Source organism: Coenobita brevimanus, chromosome 108 (genome assembly GCF_032717465.1).
Source record: "Coenobita brevimanus isolate Jiangsu-jjx chromosome 108, ASM3271746v2, whole genome shotgun sequence".
NCBI lineage: Eukaryota > Metazoa > Arthropoda > Malacostraca > Decapoda > Coenobitidae > Coenobita > Coenobita brevimanus.
Genome location: NC_137061.1, coordinates 14,429,076 through 14,449,798, shown reverse-complemented (window position 1 = coordinate 14,449,798; position 20,723 = coordinate 14,429,076). Strand labels below are relative to the sequence as shown.

At 49.0% G+C, this 20,723-nt stretch overlaps 1 non-coding gene across 1 annotated transcript; it reads right to left on the bottom strand.

Moving 5' to 3' along the window:
- Positions 1-1,261: 1,261 nt before the first annotated feature.
- LOC145417045 (5S ribosomal RNA) lies at positions 1,262-1,380 on the bottom strand. Its single transcript, XR_013900389.1, has one exon. It is a non-coding gene; the product is annotated as a 5S ribosomal RNA (ribosomal RNA).
- Positions 1,381-20,723: the final 19,343 nt, after the last annotated feature.

The following is a 20,723-nucleotide window of genomic DNA, read 5'->3' as shown; positions in this document are numbered from 1 at the left end:
TGGGCCGACAACTTGCAGCGCCTCTGTCGAGTCTTCACTATAATTTGCCAGGCAGGTCTCAAGCTGCACCCCTCTAAATGTGTCCTGGCCGCCAGGACCGTCTCGTCCCAGGCAGGAATCTCCCCAGATCCTGACAAGCCCAGTGCCATAGCTGACATACTGCCAGCACAGGACGTCCACAGTGTCCCCGCCTTCCTAGGACTCACGTCCTACTATCGTCGCTTTGTGAAGGGGTTTGCGCAAATTGCAAAGCCTCTTCACGATCTGACCAGGAAGGGGGAGCCGTTTATCTGGACTGAAGAAAGGCGAGCTGCCCTCCAAGAGCTAAAAGACGAGCTCATCTCTGCCCCCATCGTGGCTTTTCCCAATTATGCCCTCCCTTTTCACCTCTACACCGATGTTTCCCTCACTGCAATAGGCGCCGTACTAGCCCATACAAGCTGGCCGGGAGCACATCATTGCATGCGCCACCTGCATTTTGAATCCAGCCGAGAAGAATTATGCCGCGACCAAGCGAGAATGCCTTGGCATATTCTGGGCCCTCCAACATTTTAGGGTTTACCTTTCCGGGACCCAGGTCACGATCATCACTGACCACCAGTCACTCCAGTGGTTACGCAAGTCTGACTCACATAACGCCCAACTCGTCAGGTGGCGCAAAACCCTGGAGGAGTTTCAGTATGAAATTTCCTACAGGCCCGGAAAGCTCCACACCAACACAGATGCCCTCTCTCGCCTCCCCATCCACGCGGTACAGCCAGATCCGGATCTCCTACAACTTTGGCACCACAAGGAATGGCCCCCCTGGATTCCCTCCCACCTGTTCACCAAACCATGCCGACAGGGTGACCACCTCCTAACCCCATCCGGGCATATCCTCCTGACCCCCGATGTGGCGCGTGACACCCTGTGCCACCTTCATGCCCATAACGGCATCCACCTGGGCACTAAGAAATTATTACAAGTGTTTAACGACACTGGGCGCCAAACCCCTCCACCCTCGCCAAGATCATTCAAACTTCCCGCACCTGTGCGCTGGGAAAAGATGCCATCCGAACCGCCAGACCCTCGGGCCACATCACCACCCACAAGCCCTGGCAACTCCTGGTGATAGATGTAGTAGGCCCCCTCCCTCCCAAATTTTCATTCATTCATTCATTGCCAGACGCCATGTATCCCAGACGGGGTGGCCAAGGGCTTAGAGTTAATTGTTTTTCAGGGAGGGTCACTAATCCTCCACCAACCCCACTTGACGTAGGGATGCCAACAGCATCTGGTGTTCCCAGGCGGTCACCCATCCAAGTACTAACCAGACCCAACGTTGCTTAACTTCGCTGATCGAATGGGAAGCGGTGTACTCAACGTGGTATGGCCGTTGGCTATCTGGATATAAATATGTGATCACCTTTGCGGACATGTATTCGAAATTTGTAGTAGCCTGTCCAACGAAAGAACATCATGCCGTCCCCATCACCGATGCCCTTCTCCGACACGTGTTCCCTTATTTTGGGATCCCACAAGCCATCCATTCCGATAATGCCCCTGAATTCTCTGGAAAGATCTGGGAGGAACTCCCCAGAATCTTTGGGTACAAAATCTCCCACACCTCACCTTACTGGCCACAGGGGAACGCAGTATGTGAACGTAGCCATCATACCCTTATGAATCAATTATGCACACGCATTGAGGCTATGAAAAACGATGACTGGCCGGCTCATGTGAAAATCGTTCAGTGGAGCATGAATTCCTACCCCCGAGAGGACGAGGTTTCCCCACATGAGAGGATATTCGGTGAAGCCCCCCTCCTACTACCACTATGCCAACACCTGCAACCACCCGCCTCCGCTCCCACTACAGACCCATTACACCTTCTGAAAGGCCAAGTGCACAACCTACAAAAACTCTAGACCTCGGCCCTGACACGGCCTCCAACCCCTTACGCCCGGGTGACACTGTCATCATCGCCCAGCTCCCCACCCCCCACAAACTTGCCCCCCGCTTCACGGGGCCCCACACAATCATCCACGTCCCCAACCCTTACCAGGTTGTCGTGGATTATCACGGCACCTCTCACAATCACCCATGTCCCCAACCCTTACCAGGTTGTCGTAGATTATCACGGCACCCCACACACCCTCCAAAACTGCCACGTGAGCCCTTTCCACATGCCCGCCTCAGCCACACCGACCCCACACCCCCAACCCTCCCCTACTCCTGAGCCTCCCTCCACTTCCACATACGAGTGCTACACTTCCTCCTCGCCCTCCCCCTCCACCCCCCCTACCACCTCAGCCTCCCCAGCCGCCACCACCCCCCGCACCTCACCTGACATCTCCCCCGCCACACCAACCTCCCCTTGCTCACCCTCAGCCCTTCCCTCCGCTACCCCCCCTTCACCGCCCAATCCTACGTGTCCTGCCCACGCCTCCACACCCTCACCACAACCCACTGCCACCACCCCACGCCCACCACCCTTGCATACGCCCACTCCAACTGCCTCACCCCCCACTGCGCCCCCGACGCGCACAGCAGCCCGTACTACCCAACCCCGTCCACCCCACACGCCTGTTTCTCCATCCACCCCCACCCTCAGAACCACCACCACCCACTCAGGACGTCTCTCACGCCCACCCGCCTGATACACCCACACTCCTACACAACCTGCCTCCTCACAACTTCACACTATCGTCATACACCAAGCCCAAATTCCCTCCACCTACACTCCCCAGGGACTCAATGCCGCATTACCAAGACACAAAACCCGACCCCGACCCTCGGTGTCCAGCATTCAGCTCCCTACCACACCAGCAACAACACCGAGCAAGATGAAGGTGAGACGGGCCATATGGGCACCTACCCTCGGCAAGACCCGCTGGCTCCGTGGTCCACACCACCTGCTAACCCTCCTCCGTTCCACCGCCACCACCCTCACGCTCTTCCTCACCTGTGACGCAGAGCATGAAGAAAACCCCTACACCGCCGCCCGGCAGGCCATGCTATAACACCTTCAGCCTGCATACGCCACACACGACAAGCACATATACCACCTCCAGCCACAGGGACGTTACTTTTCCCAGGGGGAGAGTGGTGAAATGCGTGGCATACAACATAGTGCCCCCGAAAATGAGACGAGTGAGGAACAGCATAGTGCCCCCCAAAACAAGACGAGTGGCGTACAGCCCAGTGCCCCCGGGAACGTACCGACACCCCCACCTGGACCCCACAGAGTAGCCGCAGCCGAACTATGGGATGCCATGCAACAACGGCATAAGTCAGCTTGGGCCGTCTGCCCCTATAACACCCAGCCATCGCACTGTCACCATAACAGGAGGAGGACACTACCTTCGGGGAGTGGGACTGCCGGATCAGCTAGGGGTGGAGCTGCTCATTAAGCTCCAGACAGTGCTCCTCAGGAGACGGCCTACTGCCGCTCCCGCCTTCGCCAGACGGCCGATTGCCGCTCCGAAGGTGTTGCCCTCAAGTTGGGCTATTGCCGCTCCTCCCTCCGGCAGAAGGAGACGGCCTACTGCCGCTCCCGCCTTCGTTAGATGGCCGATTGCCGCTCTGAAGGCGTCCAGAATGCGCTGACTCCCTCACTCAGGCCACGGCCAATTGCCAGGTCTTGGTGCCTCATAGTTGCGCCCCTGGGCAGCCACGGCTAATTGCCGGGCCCCATGCCCAAAGGGAGGTGTTGATAATGTCATCGCCCCAACGTGAGACAAGAGCCCGGACCTCCAGTATTGGAAAGCCCCAGCAAGACCTTACGGTCTCCCCTGGCCTCCGCTTCCTACGCCTGGCCCTGGAGAAGACCCACCTGACGGACCCTAGTTCAGGTCGGTGCTGCAGCCCCTCCCTGACGGCGCCCCTCGACTCTGGGGACCGCAGTGCTCAGTCACTCCAGACCCTCCCCAGGACGCCCGGGCATGATCTCTTCACAGTCATTAGGCAGCGTAAGACCTCCACCTCTGGCCGACACCTGAGCCAGAGATTTCTGGACCTGTTCGGACCCAGTCCTGAGGGCCATACCCCTGAGCCTAGCCTGGAGACTGCGGGCCCCTTCGCCACCTGCAGCCCTGGAGTAAGAGGACGCCCCAGCAAGCCATCCTGTGCCCTCTCGGCACTCCCCCCTTTGGCGATCCCCCTATCCCGGCCGAGTTGTCGCCGGCGTGTCTCCCCGCCGCCCGCACTATATGAGTGAATTATCATAAGTGTGGTGTTGCCCCAGAACTAGTGAATTGACTTAGGTTAAGTGTGACGTTGCCCCAAACTAGTGTAACAATGATACAGTGACTTAATGTGTGTGTTGAAGCGGGGCAAGTGAAATCACGGGTGGATGAGTAAGGACGAGTGTAGAAATTAAGTTCTTGTGAATCAGACTCACGAGTGATGCCCTTGCAGAAAACCAATAAGACTACCCCTTCCGAGAAATCCTCTGTAGCGAAATACTCCAATGTCTTTTGTTATAAGAAAACAGTAGAGAAAGTGTTAATAATATTTTCCCACTTGTATTACCGTAAACACAATGAATTTCCAGTGTCATTCCCTCTCTTTACAAACCTCCTCTCATCAGCTAGCGTGAACGTAAACGAGAAATAGAATCAATTGTCAAAACCCCTTTCCTATTAGAAAATATTAAGTTTAAATTAATAATACTTACCCTCTCCCAATATTACTATACCTCTGTTCTGACCCGCCGCGAGTCACTCCCCTCGCCCTCCCCCTCCCCCGTGAGCCTCACTCCCCGCGCCCCCACGCGCGCCTGTATTCCCTGTACACCTGTGCACTAGAATTAATTGTGTTGGTATCAGTTTCGGTTAAGCCAGTATCCTGCGAGATACTAATATCCTAGTTAAGGTTTTATTTCTTTGCTATATATTGTAATATCTGCTATCTTTGTCCTGTGTCTGACTGTGGTAATATACATGTAAAGGTTATTGCCTGGAGTTTTTGTGTCCTGCTTTTCTTTATTGCACTAAGCCCCGGTCTCGAAAGAGGACCCCGCTACACGTTAGGTGTTCTAGGACCGAGAAGTTGGGCCTTTTTCTCCTTGCATTACACTGGTGGCCAGCGGTGGTTCTTGACCCAGGCGTAGAAGAGAGGTAGTGAGGAAATATTTGGCAACATGGCAACTAAACCACACGTACAATTACCCAAGTTTGACTCCGACCAGTACGATATACACACGTATCTGGCAATAATTATACCCTTACTAGATATTGGCTTCGAAAATGACCAGCAGAAAATTGCAATCACACTCCCACTATTGGGCAAAGTGGCAGCGCACATAGCACCGAAAATAGTCCCGGAGCTCACTTAGCAGAACTTTACAAAGTTCGCTGTTCAAGCCATCACCCCATCATTAGGGAGAGTGGTAGCTCTATCCCAATTGGAGAGTTGTTCATTTGACAGGGATTTAGATAATATCCTGATACAGTCAAGACGCCTAGTTACTGCTGCCTACCTGGAGGCAGATGAGGAAACCCAGGAGCAGCACACGTTTAACACTCTGCTCAGAGTGCTTCCGAGTGTTGTCAGACAACACTTCACTATCCATGACCCAATGGGAGACATGGATAGAGATGTCAAGCTCATATGGCGTCTCCTGACTGCCTGCCCTTCTCCCTAGCAAATTAATGAGGTAAAGAAATTTCCCACTCAACCATCGGCTCCTCCAACCATGCCACGACTGCCCTTGTCTCACACCAGCCCTACCCCGGCGCCCAGTCCGCCTAGGGCACACCCCTCCCGCCAGCGTCCCGCCCCACGGGAAAACCCGAATCTGATTCTTGTGAATCCGTGGGAATTCACAGCCTGCAGCTCCCGCTATCCCCTACATGACATATGGGGCCAGCTTAAAGCTGCTCGCCACAGAACCACAGCACCGGGTTCACGTAAGGTGTCCTCGTTAGAAGGCGAGGCCTCAGAAGACGAACTGGCACCAATGGACGAGCCCCATCCAGGTGAACAGGAGCCGGAACAGAAGAATGAAAGCCCCAGACAGCTGGATTTTTAGGCCCATCCCTGCACCAACCCATGGTGGTGGGGGCCATTGCCCCTAAGTATTGCCCCCCAGTGTAACATAAGATGAAATTAAACTGCTTGAAGGCCAGACTGCTAGTCGATACGGAAGCAGCCAGGTCCTGCCTTTACAGCCACTATTTCTCCCGCCACAGGTCGATTTTTGGCCCACTCTGCCCTACTGCCACTCACCTTGTGGATGCAGGGGATGGCCCCCCTGCCCATCCGTGGGGAGACTCGAGCCCTACGGGTCGACACCCACCAGCCGGTGTCCAACCAACATCAGTTCATTATATCTGATTCCTCCTGCTGGAGCTATGATGGGTATTTAGGACTGAACTTGCTCCAAAAACTTGGAGCTACAATTGACTTCCGCCACAGACAGCTCCAGTTCCGTCCCCCACCCCGCCTCACCCAGGCTGTTTGCACCTGTACGCCCCGGCCCCGGCCCGAGGATTCGCCCCCTTCCCCCCTCCCACTCCCCCCTCCCCATCCCGTCCCTCCATCCCCCTCTCCTCCTCCTCCAGTGCCCCCTCCCACCACCCCTGCTCCTTCCTTCCCCGCCACCGTCTCCGCCACTGTTACCATTCCCTCCCACCACGAGGCTTGGGTGCCCCTTAACCGGCCCTCCGGTCCCTCTGTTTTGTTCTCCCCCCTCCTCCCACTGGGAGCCCTTTCTGCCTGCATTTTATCTCCCACTTTTCTCCCTCCACACCACGCTGCCATCCGCATAGCCAACCTCGCCCGGTCCCCTCTTACCCTCCCCAAAGGGCTCATTATCGGAGAGATGGAGGAAGCCGAGCCCTGTGCCTCATCCTCCTCCCACTTCCCTGTCCCCCTACCCCCCATTCCCAACCATCTCTCCGACCAGCAGTCAGACACCCTACGTCGCCTCCTCCTGGATTTCTAGGACCTGTTTGCGACAGGACCAGCAGTCATAGGGCACACCACATACCTGTCTCATGAAGTTCACACGGCAGATCTACCCATTAGACAACCTTCCCAACGGAAGAACCCCCGACAAAGGGAGGAACAGGACCACCAGGTACGTGAAATGATAGAGGCCGGCGTCATTTCCCCCTCCACCAGCCCTTGGTCCTCCCCTGTCGTTCTAGTAAAAAAGAAAGACGGCACGATGTGATTTTGTATCGATTACCACCGCCTGAACGATGTCACCATCAAAGATGCCACTCCCCTTCCACGAATTGACGATTCCTTAGATTCTATTTACGGGGCGTCGTGGTTTTCCACCCTCGACCTCCAGTCTGGGTACTGGCAGGTCCCTGTAAATCCAGAACACCGAGGCAAGATGGCCGTTTCCACGAGCAATGGCAAACATTACGAATTCAGTGTCCTGCCATTCGGCCTCTGCAACGCCCCTGCCACCTTCTCCAGGCTAATGGAATCTGTCCTGAGCGGCCTCACTTGGGAGATATGTCTGGCCTATTTGGACGACGTCATCGTTTTTAGCCAGACCTGGGCCGACCACTTGCAGCGCCTCTGCCGAGTCTTCACTATAATTCGCCAGGCAGGTCTCAAGCTGCACCCCTCTAAATGTGTCCTGGCCGCCAGGACCATCTCGTTCCTGGGACATGTCATCTCCCAGGCAGGAATCTCCCCGGATCCTGACAAGCCCCGTGCCATAGCTGACATACTGTCACCACAGGACATCCACAGCGTCCGCGCCTTCCTAGGACTTGCGTCCTACTATCATCGCTTTGTGAAGGGGTTTGCACAAATTGCAAAGCCTCTTCACGATCTGACCAGGAAGGGGGAGTCGTTTATCTGGACTGAAGAAAGGCAAGCTGCCCTCCAAGAGCTAAAAGAGGAGCTCATCTCTGCCCCCATCGTGGCCTTTCCTGATTATGCCCTCCCTTTTCGCCTCTACACCGATGTTTCCCTCACTGCAATAGGCGCCGTACTAGCCCATACAAGCTGGCCGGGAGCACATCATTGCATGCGCCACCCGCACTTTGAATCCAGCCGAGAAGAATTATGCTGCAACCAAGCGAGAATGCCTCGGCATATTCTGGGCCCTCCAACATTTTAGGGTTTACCTTTCCGGGACCCAGGTCACGATCATCACTGACCACCAGTCACTCCAGTGGTTACGCCAGTCTGACTCACATAACGCCCAACTCGTCAGGTGGCGCGAAACCCTGGAGGAGTTTCAGTATGAAATTTCCTACAGGCCCGGAAAGCTCCACACCAACACAGATGCCCTCTCCCGTCTCCCCATCCACGCGGTACAGCCAGATCCGGATCTACTACAACTTTGGCACCACAAGGAATGGCCCCCCTGGATTCCCTCCCACCTGTTCACCAAACTATGCCGACAGGGTGACCACCTCCTAACCCCATCCGGGCATATCCTCCTGACCCCCGATGTGGCGCGTGACACCCTGCGCCACCTTCATGCCCATAACGGCATCCACCTGGGTACTAAGAAATTATTACAAGTGTTTAACGACACTGGGCGCCAAACCCCTCCACCCTCGCCAAGGAGATCATTCAAACTTCCCGCACCTGTGCGCTGGGAAAAGATGCCATCCGAACCGCCAGACCCTAGGGCCACATCACCACCCACAAGCCCTGGCAACTCCTGGCGATAGATGTAGTAGACCCCCTCCCTCCCAAATCTGGATATAAATATGTGATCACCTTTGTGGACATGTATTCGAAATTTGTAGTAGCCTGTCCAACGAAAGAACATCATGCCGTCGCCATCACCGATGCCCTTCTCCGACACGTGTTCCCTTATTTTGGGATCCCACAAGCCATCCATTCCGATAATGCCCCTGAATTCTCCGGAAAGATCTGGGAGGAACTCACCAGAATCTTTGGGTACAAAATCTCCCACACCTCACCTTACTGGCCACAGGGGAACACAGTATGTGAACGTAGCCATTGTACCCTTATGAATCAATTATGCACACCCATCGAGGCTATGAAAAACGACAGCTGGCCGGCTCATGTGAAAATCGTTCAGTGGAGCATGAATTCCTGCCCCCGAGAGGACGGGGTTTCCCCACATGAGAGGATATTCAGCAAAGCCCCCCTCCTACTACCACTACGCTAATACCTGCAACCACCTGCCTCCGCTCCCACTACAGACCCATTACACCTTCTGAAAAGCCAAGTGCACCACCTACAAAAAGTCTAGACCTCGGCCCTGTCACAGCCTCCAACTCCTTACACCCGGGTGACACTGTCATCATCGCCCAGCTCCCCACTCCCCACAAACTTGCCCCCCGCTTCACGGGGCCCCACACAATCACCCACGTCCCCAACCCTTACCAGGTTGTTGTAGATTATCACGGCACCCCACGCACCCTCCGAAACTGCCACGTGCGCCCTCTCCATATGCCCGCCTCAGCCATCCCAACCTCACACCCCCAACCCCCCCTGCTCCCGAGCCTCCCTCCACTTCCACATACGAGTGCTACATTTCCTTCTCGTCCTCCCCCTCCACCCCCCTACCACCTCAGCCTCCTTGCCTGCCACCACCCCCCGCACCTCACCTGACATCTCCCCTTCCACACCAACCTCCCCTTGCTCACCCTTACCCCTTCCCTTCACTGCTCCCCTTCACCGCCCAATCCCACGTGTTCTGCCCACGCCGCCACACCCTCACCACAACCTACTGCCACCACCCCCCACCCACCACCCTTGCATATGCCCACTCCAATGGCCTCACCCCCCACTGCGCCCCCGACGCGCACAGCAGCCCGTACTACCCAACCCCGTCCACCCCACACGCCTGTTTCCCAACCCACCAACACCCTTAGGACTACCACCACCTGCTCAGGCTGTCTCTCACACCCACCCGCCCAATACACCCACACTCCTACACATACCACCTTCCCACAACTTCACACTATCATGATACACCAAGCTCAAATCCTCTCAACCTACACTCCCCAGAGACTCAATGCCGCATTACCACGGCACAAAACCTGACCCCGACCCTCGGTGTCCAACATTCAGCTTCCTACCACACCAGCAACAACACCGAGCAAGATGAAGGTGAGACGGGTCATATGGGCACCTACCCTCGGCAAGAACCGCCGGCTTCGCGGACCACACCACCTGCTAACCCTCCTCCGTTCCACCCCCACCACCTCCACACTCTTCCTCACCTGTGACGCAGAGCAGGAAGAAAACCCCTACACCACCGCCCGGCAGGCCATGCTACAACACCTCCAGCCTGCATACGCCACACACAACAAGCACATATACCACCTCCAGCCACAGGGACGTTACTTTTCCCAGGGGGAGAGCAGTGAAATGCGTGGCATACAACATAGTGCCCCCGAAAATGAGACGAGTGAGGAACAGCATAGTGCCCCCCAAAACGAGACGAGTGGTGTACAGCCCAGTGCCCCCAGGAACGTACCGACACCCCCACCCGGACCCCACAGAGTAGCCGCCTCTGAACTATGGGATGCCATGCAACAACGGCATAAGTCAGCTTGGGCCATGTGCCCCTATAACACCCAGCCATCGCACTATCATCATAACAGGAGGACACTACCTTCGGGGAGTGGGACTGCCGGATCAGCTAGGGGTGGAGCTGCTCATTCAGCTCCAGACGGTGTCCCTCAGGAGACGGCCTACTGCCGCTCCCGCCTTCGTCAGACGGCCGATTGCCGCTCCGATGGTGTTGCCCTCAAGTCGGCCTATTGCCGCTCCTCCCTCCGGCAGAAGGAGACGGCCTACTGCTGCTCCCACTTTCGTCAGACGGCCGACTGCCGCTCCGAAGGCGTCCAGAGGCACGCTGACTCCCTCACTCAGGCCACGGCCAATTGCCAGGTCTTGGCGCCTCATAGTTGCGCCCCTGGGCAGCCAAGGCCAATTGCCGGGCCCCTAGCCCAAGGGGAGGTGTTGATAATGTCATAGCCTCAGCATGAGACAAGAGCCCAGACCTCCAGTACTGGAGAGCCTCAGCAAGACCTTACGGTCTCCCCTGGTCTCCGCTCCCTACGCCTGGCCCTGGAGAAGACCAACCTGACGGACCTTAGTTCAGGTCGGTGCCGTAGCCCTTTCCTGACGGCACCCCTCGACTCTGGGAACCGCAGTGTTCAGTCACTCCAGACCCTCTCCAGGACGCCCGGGCGTGATCTCTCCACGCCCACTAGGTGGTGTAAGACCTCCACCTCTGGCCGACACCTGAGCCAGAGATTTCTGGACCTGTTCGGCCCCAGTCCTGAGGGCCATATCCCTGAGCCTAGCCTGGAGACTGCGGGACCCTTCGCCACCGGCAGCCCTGGACGCGAGAGGACGCCCCTGCGAGCCGTCTCGTGCCCTCTCGGCACGCCCCCCCTTGGCGGGGCCCCTATCCCGGCCGAGTTGTCGCCGGCGTGTCTCCCCGCCGCCCCCACTATATGAGTGAATCATAATAAGTGTGGTGTTGCCCCAGAACTAGTGAATTGACTTAGGTTAAGTGTGACGTTGCCCCAAACTAGTGTAACAATGATACAGTGACTTAATGTGTGTGTTGAATATCGGGGCAAGTGAAATCATGGGTGGATGAGTAAGGACGAGTGTAGAAATTAAGTTCTAGTGAATCAGACTCACGAGTGACGCCCTTGCAGAACACCAATAAAACTACTCCTTCCGAGAAATCCTCTGTAGCGAAATACTCCAATGTCTCTTGCTATGAGAAAACAGTAGAGAAAGTGTTAATAATATTTTCCCACTTGTATTACCGTAAACAATGAATTTCCAGTGTCATCCCCTCTCTTTACAAATCTCCTCCCAGCAGCTACCTTGAACGTAAACGAGAAATAGAATCAATTGTCAAAACCCCTTTGCTTTTAGAAAATATTAAGTTTGAATTAATAATACTTACCCTTTCCCATTATTACTATACCACTGTTCTGACCCGCCGCGAGTCACTCCCCTAGCCCCCCACCCCCCCCGTGAGCCTCACTCCCCGCGCCCCCACGCGCGCCTGTATTCCCTGTACACCTGTGCACTAGAATTAATTGTGTTGGCATCAGTTTCGGTTAAGCCAGAATCCTGCTAGATACTAATATCCTAATTAAGGTTTTATTTCTTTGCTATATATTGTAATATCTGCTGTCTTTGTCCTGTGTCTGACTGTGGTAATATACATGTAAAGGTTATTGCCTGGAGTTTTTGTGTCCTGCTTCTCTTTATTGCAATAAGCCCCGGTCTCGAAAGAGGACCCCGCTACACGTTAGGTGTTCTAGGACCGAGAAGTCGGGCCTTTTTCTCCTTGCATTATATATATATATATATATATATATATATATATATATATATATATATATATATATATATATATATATATATATATATATATATTGTTACAGAACAGAGAGATAATGAACACTTCAAGTGAGAATACTAAAATCACTACTGTCCCGCAAAGTTCAAGGTTGAAAACAAAAGAGTTAGGTAAAATTACAAGTTAAAGTTTAATACTCAAACTTACAACTAAACATTCAGGACTCATAAGGATAATGTAATGGCAAAACAGGTTAAATATATGGTTAACTGTAATAGCCCCTATTAACACGAATTTAGCAAGAGCAAATTTATCTAAGTCAGCACTGATAAATGAGAAAACCAGATAATGCTCAGTTAAAGCAAGATATATTCTTACAGATACAAAATATTATTAATAATGGCTGACATCGAAAACTCTACATGAATCACAAAGACCATACCAGGACTACGAATGAACGCCTCAGGCTGTACAGTACAAGAAAAGTGGTAATAACACTCATACTCAAATTACACAGCAGCCAGATGATTGGGGACTTCCTGAGCACTCACAAAAATACACTATACAGGGGAGGAGAGAGATGTGAACAAAATGAGGAGTAGATCTAAGTGGCAATCAATGCAGAGACTGAACTCATTATATAGGGGCCGGCAGAACTTGATACAACTTGTAAGAAGGATGCGCAAATGAAGCCATAGGGGACAATGAGTTGACAATCCTGCTCTGAACAACAGAAAGAACGACTTACTCTACTGTAAAGGGGAGAAGGGGGGAGTGAGGTAGAACACTCAAGCCTGGTCACTATGGAAGCCACGAGGCGAATCGTGATCAAACATGCAACATACTGTACGTTAGAATTATACAAAGGATGATGAAATCGTAGGCTATGTAACACCTCCCCACAAAGAAAAAGAAATTTACAAAGGAAATTTCTTATTACTCTAAAACAATCTGTCTAAAGTCTAGATAAGCAATCTGCAATAACATTTTCTTTCCCCTTGACATGTTGTGTGTCTAATGAATACTCCTGAAGAAGTAGACTCCATCTTGTCAATCTCTGATTTTTATCTTTAAACTTACTAAGGAATTTCAGTGGGTTATGATCAGTATAAATGATTATGGGGTCAAAACCAGAAGACAAATAAAATGAAAAATGCTGTAAACCCAAAATCAAGGCCAAAAGCTCTTTCTCAATAGTGGAGTAGTTCTTTTGAGGTGGAGTGAACTTCTTACTGTAATAAGATACAGGGTGTTCAATACCCTGATCATCCTCTTGCAGCAAAACAGCCCCAGCTCCTGTATCATTTGGGTCAACAGCCATCTTAAAAGGCTTAGCAAAATTTGGTGTAGCGAGCACTGGCTGACTTAATAGGATAGCTTTAAGTTTACTGAAAGAGGATTCACAGTTATCGGTCCAGACAAATTTAACTCCCTTTTTCAGTAGGTCTGTAAGTGGTGATACAAGAATTGAATAGTTAAGAACAAATCTCCTGTAATAACCTATCATTCCCAAAAATCTTTGTAGCTCTTTCCTACTTTTAGGTCTGGGAAGATCACTTATAACCTGAACCTTAGCTCCTGGTGATGCAACATGTCCATCACCAATTACGTACCCAAGGTACTGAACTTTAGCTTAACCAAACTCACACTTTGATAAATTAGCTACAAGATTAACCTGAACCAAACGCTCAAGAAATTTACTGACATGGCATAGGTGATCTTTCCAGCTGTCACTGAAGATTCATACATCATCAATATAAACAACACATCCTGCCAAACCCTCTGTTACAACATTCATGAGCTTCTCAAAAGTGGCTGGTGCATACTTCATACCATATGGCATTACAGAACATGGAAAAGTCTTTCCTAGTGTTACAAAACATGAGATCTCCCTAGCACGTTCAGTCATAGGTACTTGCCAGTATCCCTTTAACAAATCAAACTTACTTATGTACCTAGCCTATCCGATCTTGTCTATGCAATCTTCCACGCGAGGGAGAGGGTAAGTGTCTGTTTTGGTTATCTGATTAACACGTCTGTAGTCGATGCAAAGCCGCTGTGACCCACCTGGCTTGGAGACTAGAGTGACAGGAGAACTCCACTCGCTCTGACAGGGCTCAATCATCTTGTGGTCCATCAGGAAGCCAAGCTCCTTCTGGATGAGAGGAACTTTCACTGGGTTCACACGGTAAGGAGGCAGTTTAATTGGCTTTGCGTCTCCAACATCGACATCATGCATCAACACAGTGGTTCTTCCTGGAGTGGCACGGAACACTTGCGGGTACTCCTGCAGTAATGCCGAAAACTCCTACCTTTCCTCGGGAGGGAGATGAGAAAGCTTAGTCTCGAGATCATTCATGATATCAGGATTCTTCCCCAAACTATCACTTAGGCTCACACTGCATGGGAGAACTTCACTTGCAGACTCGCGTGGAACAGCTACATTGCAGACTGGGTTATTTTCGTCTCGCCTGTGATATAACTTTAGCATGTTGATGTGACAAAGTTGCTTCTTCTTTCTACGATCTGGTGTGGCGATGACATAGTTGACATCATTTAGTTTCTTCTCCACGAAATAAGGACCACTAAACTTGGCTTGAAGAGGTTGCTCATGCACCGGTAGCAGAATCAAAACCTGATCTCCTGGCTGAAAGTGGCGTAACCTGGACATCTTATCATACCAAGTCTTCATCTTCTCCTGAGCAGCTCCTAAATTCTCTTTCGCCAGCTGTAAAGCAGTGGACAGCCGTTCTTTGAACTTCATCACATACTCCAGCAGGTTGACGTCATCTTCCTCCGACAGCCAGCATTCCTTGAGTAGCTTAAGGGGTCCTCTTACTTCATGGCCAAACAGTAGTTCAAAAGTTGAGAAGCCCAGTGATTCATTTGGAGATTCTCTTGCAGCAAATACAACGAATGGAAGACCTTTATCCCAGTCTTTCTGATGTTCCAAACAGTATTTCCTGAGCATCGATTTGAGTGTTTGATTATATCTCTCCAACGCTCCTTGGGTCTGGGGATGGTAAGCTGAGGACGTGATCTGGGTGATACCCAACTCTTTCAGAGACTGCTTGAAAACATTTGACATGAAATAACTTCCCCGGTCTGACTGTATCTCCTTGGGCAGACCAAACTTGGTGAAGAACCCTAGCATTTCCTTAACCACGTTCTTTGCTGAGGTATTTGGAAGTGGAATGGCTTCAGGATAACGAGTAGCCATAGCAATCAGGGTCAACACATAAGAAAAAATCCTGAAGAAGTCTTAGGAAGAGGGCCCACAATATTCACGAACACACTGGTGAAAGGCGCCTCAAAAAAGGAATGGGAACTAGAGGTGCAACCTTTTCGGTCTGATTACACTTCCCCACTACTTCACAGGTGTGACAAGACTTACAATACCAGGAAACATCTTTGAAGATACCTGGCCAGTAGAGTGTTTTTAAATGCGTGCCACAGTCTTCCTCACTCCAAGGTGTCCTGCCAAACCGGAATCATAAGCCACTCCAATGATATCCTGCCTACAAACAGGAGGGATGACAACTTGATGTACAACCTCCCATTCACCGTTGGCTGATGCTGTTGGGGGTCTCCAATTCCTCATAAGTACTCCTGACTTTATATAATAACAGGTAGAAGCACCAGCTGACTCTTCCTCACTGCAAGCAGAGTTAGCTAGACCTTTCAACTCAGAGTCAACAACCTGCAACTCAACCAACTCTTGACGAGACAAATTATCAACACTACAGGTTACTGCCTCATCTGGTGAGTGGTCCAAATTAGCAAGAAAAGTGTCAGCTAGGAGAAGATCATCATCATTATCCTCTAAGTCACCAGTAACTTCAGACTTAGCCCTAGTGACAGCACATGCAGAGAACACCTCAGGGACATCACAATCCTGGTACGCTGTCACTGGCTCACCAGACAACTGAGGAGCTGGACACACCTGACTTCCACCAATATCATTTCCAAGTAAGAGAGTTACACCTGACATTGGGAGTGTCTCAACCAACCCAACCATAACGGAACCATTAACAAAACCAGACTCTAAATTCACTCTGCACAGAGGGACAGAGAAGTATTTATTCCCTACACCTTGTAAGATTACAGTTTCATCAGAGGAATTAACATTAGAGCCTAGAACACTGGTCAGCATAATGGATTGGCAAGCACCTGTATCACGATATATTTTAACTGATTTCCTGTCATTATTGTCCAGAGGACTGACAAAACCATCAGACAGGAAATTAGCACATGAACTCTTGAGAGTGTCACCCACGTTACTGCTCAAAAGAGGAGCTTCATCATGAGAATTAAATTTACTCCTCAAAGCAAGTTCAATTAACTCTGTTAAAGAATTATGGGAACTCTCAAGGGTGGACACTAGACCAATTGACTGAATATTTAAAGACTCCTTTTTGTTCACATCACGCTGTCTCCTGAAACATTTCTCCGTAGTATGACCAAGCTTACTACAATAAGTACATTTACTTTTCTGAAATCTAGAGGTGGAGCTGGTATTTACTTCCTGAGAAACATCATCTTTATTCTCTTTCCTGTTACCTGTACTCTGAGTAGAGGCAACGTACTTACTCTCAGCTTTCCTTTTTTCTGTAGAATATCTCTTGTGAGTGAGAACATATTCATCAGCTAAAACTGCAGCATCAGACAAATTATCTATTCTTTTCTCATCAAGATATAGGCTTACATCTTTATTAATACACCTTTTGAAGTCCTCCAGCAAAATCATCTGCTTAAATTTGTCAAAATCAGAATTTACATTCTTGGAATTTAACCACTGCTCTAACAGATCTTCTTTGATTTTTGCATACTCAACATGGGATTGCTTATCTTGCTTATAAGTTGTCCTAAATTTTACTGTATAGGCTTCAGGAAGAAGCTCATAGGCTTTAAGAATCAAGCTCTTAATTACATCATAATTATCAGATTGATCCTGAGGCAAAGATGCATAAGTTACTTGAGCTTTACCGGTGAGAACAGTTTGAAGGAGTACTGGCCAATACTTTTTGGGCCAATTAAAACCTGTAGGTACCCTCTCAAACAACTGAAAATACTTTGTTAAATTAGATTCATTAAAGGGAGGGACAAGTTTAACATTTTTAGCCACATCAAAATCATCAGAGCTAGATGATCCAGTTCCACCTTGTTTCATGCGATACTCATGGTCTGCCTGAATCCTAGCATGTTCAGTTTGTGCCTGAGCCTGTGCCTGTGCCTCCTGAATACGAGACTGAGACTCAGCCTCCTTAGCATCAGCCTTCTTAGTACGAGCCTGAAACTCAGCCTCCTTAGCACGAGCTTCCTGCAGGGCTAGCTGTAACTTAGCTATTTCAATCTGCGTTTGCTCATCTGGAGGAGTTACATTAAACAATCTTTTATTAATCATGTCAACAATTTGATCTTTAGAATGATGAGAGCGAACAGCAATTCCCAATTGTTGAGCAAGAAGATTAAGTTCATTCTTTGTTCTGTTTTCTACATCACACACTGTTTGCACATTTGACAAAAAATCTTTGGCTTCATCAAGAGTAGTAATAGTAGACATCATGAATAAATCACAGTCACAAAATATCAAGCAATATCCTTATGATAATATCCTGAATATCCTGATAAGAGGTCGCCAAATTTATGTTACGGAACAGAGAGAGATAATGAACACTTCAAGTGAGAATACTAAAATCACTACTGTCCCGCAAAGTTCCAGGTTCAAAACAAAAGAGTTAGGTAAAATTACAAGTTAAAGTTTAATGCTCAAACTAACAACTAAACATTCAGGACTCATAAGGATAATGGAATAGCAAAACAGGATAAATATATGGTTAACTGCAATAACCTCTATTATCACGAATTTAGCAAGAAGAAATTTATCTAAGTCAGCCCTGATAAATGAGAAAACCGGATAATGCTCAGTTAAAGCAAGATATATTATTACAGATACAAAATATTATTAATAATGGCTGACATCAAAAACTCTACATGAATCACAAAGACCCTACCAGGCCTACGAATCAACGCCTCAGGCTATACAGTACAAGAAAAATGGTAACAACACTTATACTCAAATTATACAGCAGCTAGATGGTTGGAGACTTCCTGAGCACTCACAAAAATAATAATACACTATACAGGGGAGGAGAGAGACGTGAACAAAATGAGGAGTAGATCTAAGTGGGAATTAATGCAGAGACTGAGCTCATTATATAGGGGCCGGCAGAGCTTGATACAACTTGTAAGAAGGACGCACAAACGAAGCCATAGGGGAGAATGAGTTGACAATCCTGCTCTGAACAACAGAAAGAACGACTTACTCTGCTATAAGGGGGAGAAGGGGGGAGTGAGGTAGAATACGCAAGCCTGGTCACTATGGAAGCCACGAGGCGAATCGTGATCAAACATGCAGCATACTGTACGTTAGAATTATACAAAGGATGATGAAATCATAGGCTATGTAACAATATATATATATATATATATATATATATATATATATATATATATATATATATATATATATATATATATCCATGCATATGAACATACTTTCATGCACACGTACAGTCAGGGAAAGTTCCGCATTACCCACTGTTCGGAGCATTGGTGGTCGACGAATAGTCACGAAGCAGCAGCCAGACCCCACATGTCTGGTAACTGTGAGTGAGCAGGATGATGGCCGAGGGTGGGAGGGTTTGAAGAGTTGCTCATGTCACAGTATCAATACATGTTTACTGTCAAAGGTTTATGTTCCTTTGGCTTCGTTTTGTAATGTTCGATAGGAATGATAGTTACAGACACTGGTATTATAAACAGGATTTCCCATGTTATTCTGCTTATTGGAAAACGAAAAACCTGTTAATCGATCATATAAATATTTTTTTTTAGTAGTATTATTGCACACTACCCTTGACTAAGTTCGAGATGAATAATTACCTGAATAACACTGAAAATGTTTCCAGGCGGATGGTTATAGTGGGACGACAGAGGATAAATAAATAAATTTATAAGAATTTACATAAATACAGAGAGAGAGAGAGAGAGAGAGAGAGAGAGAGAGAGAGAGAGAGAGAGAGAGAGAGAGATAATACAGTGGTTTTGTTTTAGAGTCAACACAAAATATATTAATATGTTGTATCATTATGAATATCTCCTGGGAAAACGTCTCATGTTAAATGAAATTAGTGAAAGCATTCAAACCTCTGTCCCTACTCAGCAAGCTTCCATAACTTTCCTGACAACACTTGCTCTACACACATTTACGTTTTTTTTTTTTTTTTTTTTTTTAAATGCTAGCATCATAGTGTCATTTATCCTTATTAAATTAAACACACCGTCCAAATCAAACACTGCACACCTACACGTGATTCCCAATCTATCACTAAACCTTCCTCTGCCCCCAGTCCCCCGCCTTTCCATCCTTCACACTCACAGCTACCAGATGTGAGGTCTGCCTGCTGCTTCGCATTCACCTGTCTCACACCAGTGCTTCGGGAAGTGGGTAATGCGGAACTTTCCATGGCTGCACATATACAGTATATATAATAATTTTCATTTTATAGTTTTTTTTATATTTATTTTTTTATTTTTATGTATTTTTAACCTTATATTATTTATAAACAAAAAAATGCCTAATCTAAAGACCCTAAAACTAATCACCTAACAGACAAATCGCTAACCTATACTAAATCCTAAGAGACAAATAACTAGACCTACACTAATGGTAAAAATATCTCAACCAAGAGAACACCATCGACTGCAGATATATAATGCCTTTCTACTTTACATACCGCACTCATCACCTGCTGATTGTCAGTCGAGGAACAACCTAATATAGGGGACATCAATATATGAAAGGGAACCAGACGGGTCAGGAACATTTCCATATACGTCAGCTGTCAACCCTAATTAGGACAACTTAATCACGATGGTATAATGTATTTTAATAATATGTACAAGAACTGAAGTACCTCGCTTAACAGACCACCATCGACTGCAAGTGCCCAATACCTTTCTATATTGCACATTTGCACTCATCAGCTGGTGACTGTCAGGCAAGGAATGGGGCTTAATGTAGGGGACATCTATGTTAGAAATAGATCAGTGGGTGGGGGAACTATTTCAAATATGTCAACTGGCAACCCTAATTAATAGTAAAATATAAACATATTTACAGTCGATAAAAACCATAACCACACAGTAAAAAAGTCACGTCACTCTGATCAGTCCGGTCTCTCTCAAGAAAGCCATCAATTTATCAGTCATAACAATGTCCCCATCACCCAGGATGGTGGAAAGGGTGAAGGGGACGTCTGTTGCGCCGCAGTAATTTATAAGTGAAGCACGTTCACGAATAAATCGCCGACAGCGCAGGATGATTGATAACACCGCATCACAGATGTCACAGTGCGGTTGAAATCGTCGTTCCATATATGATTTCATA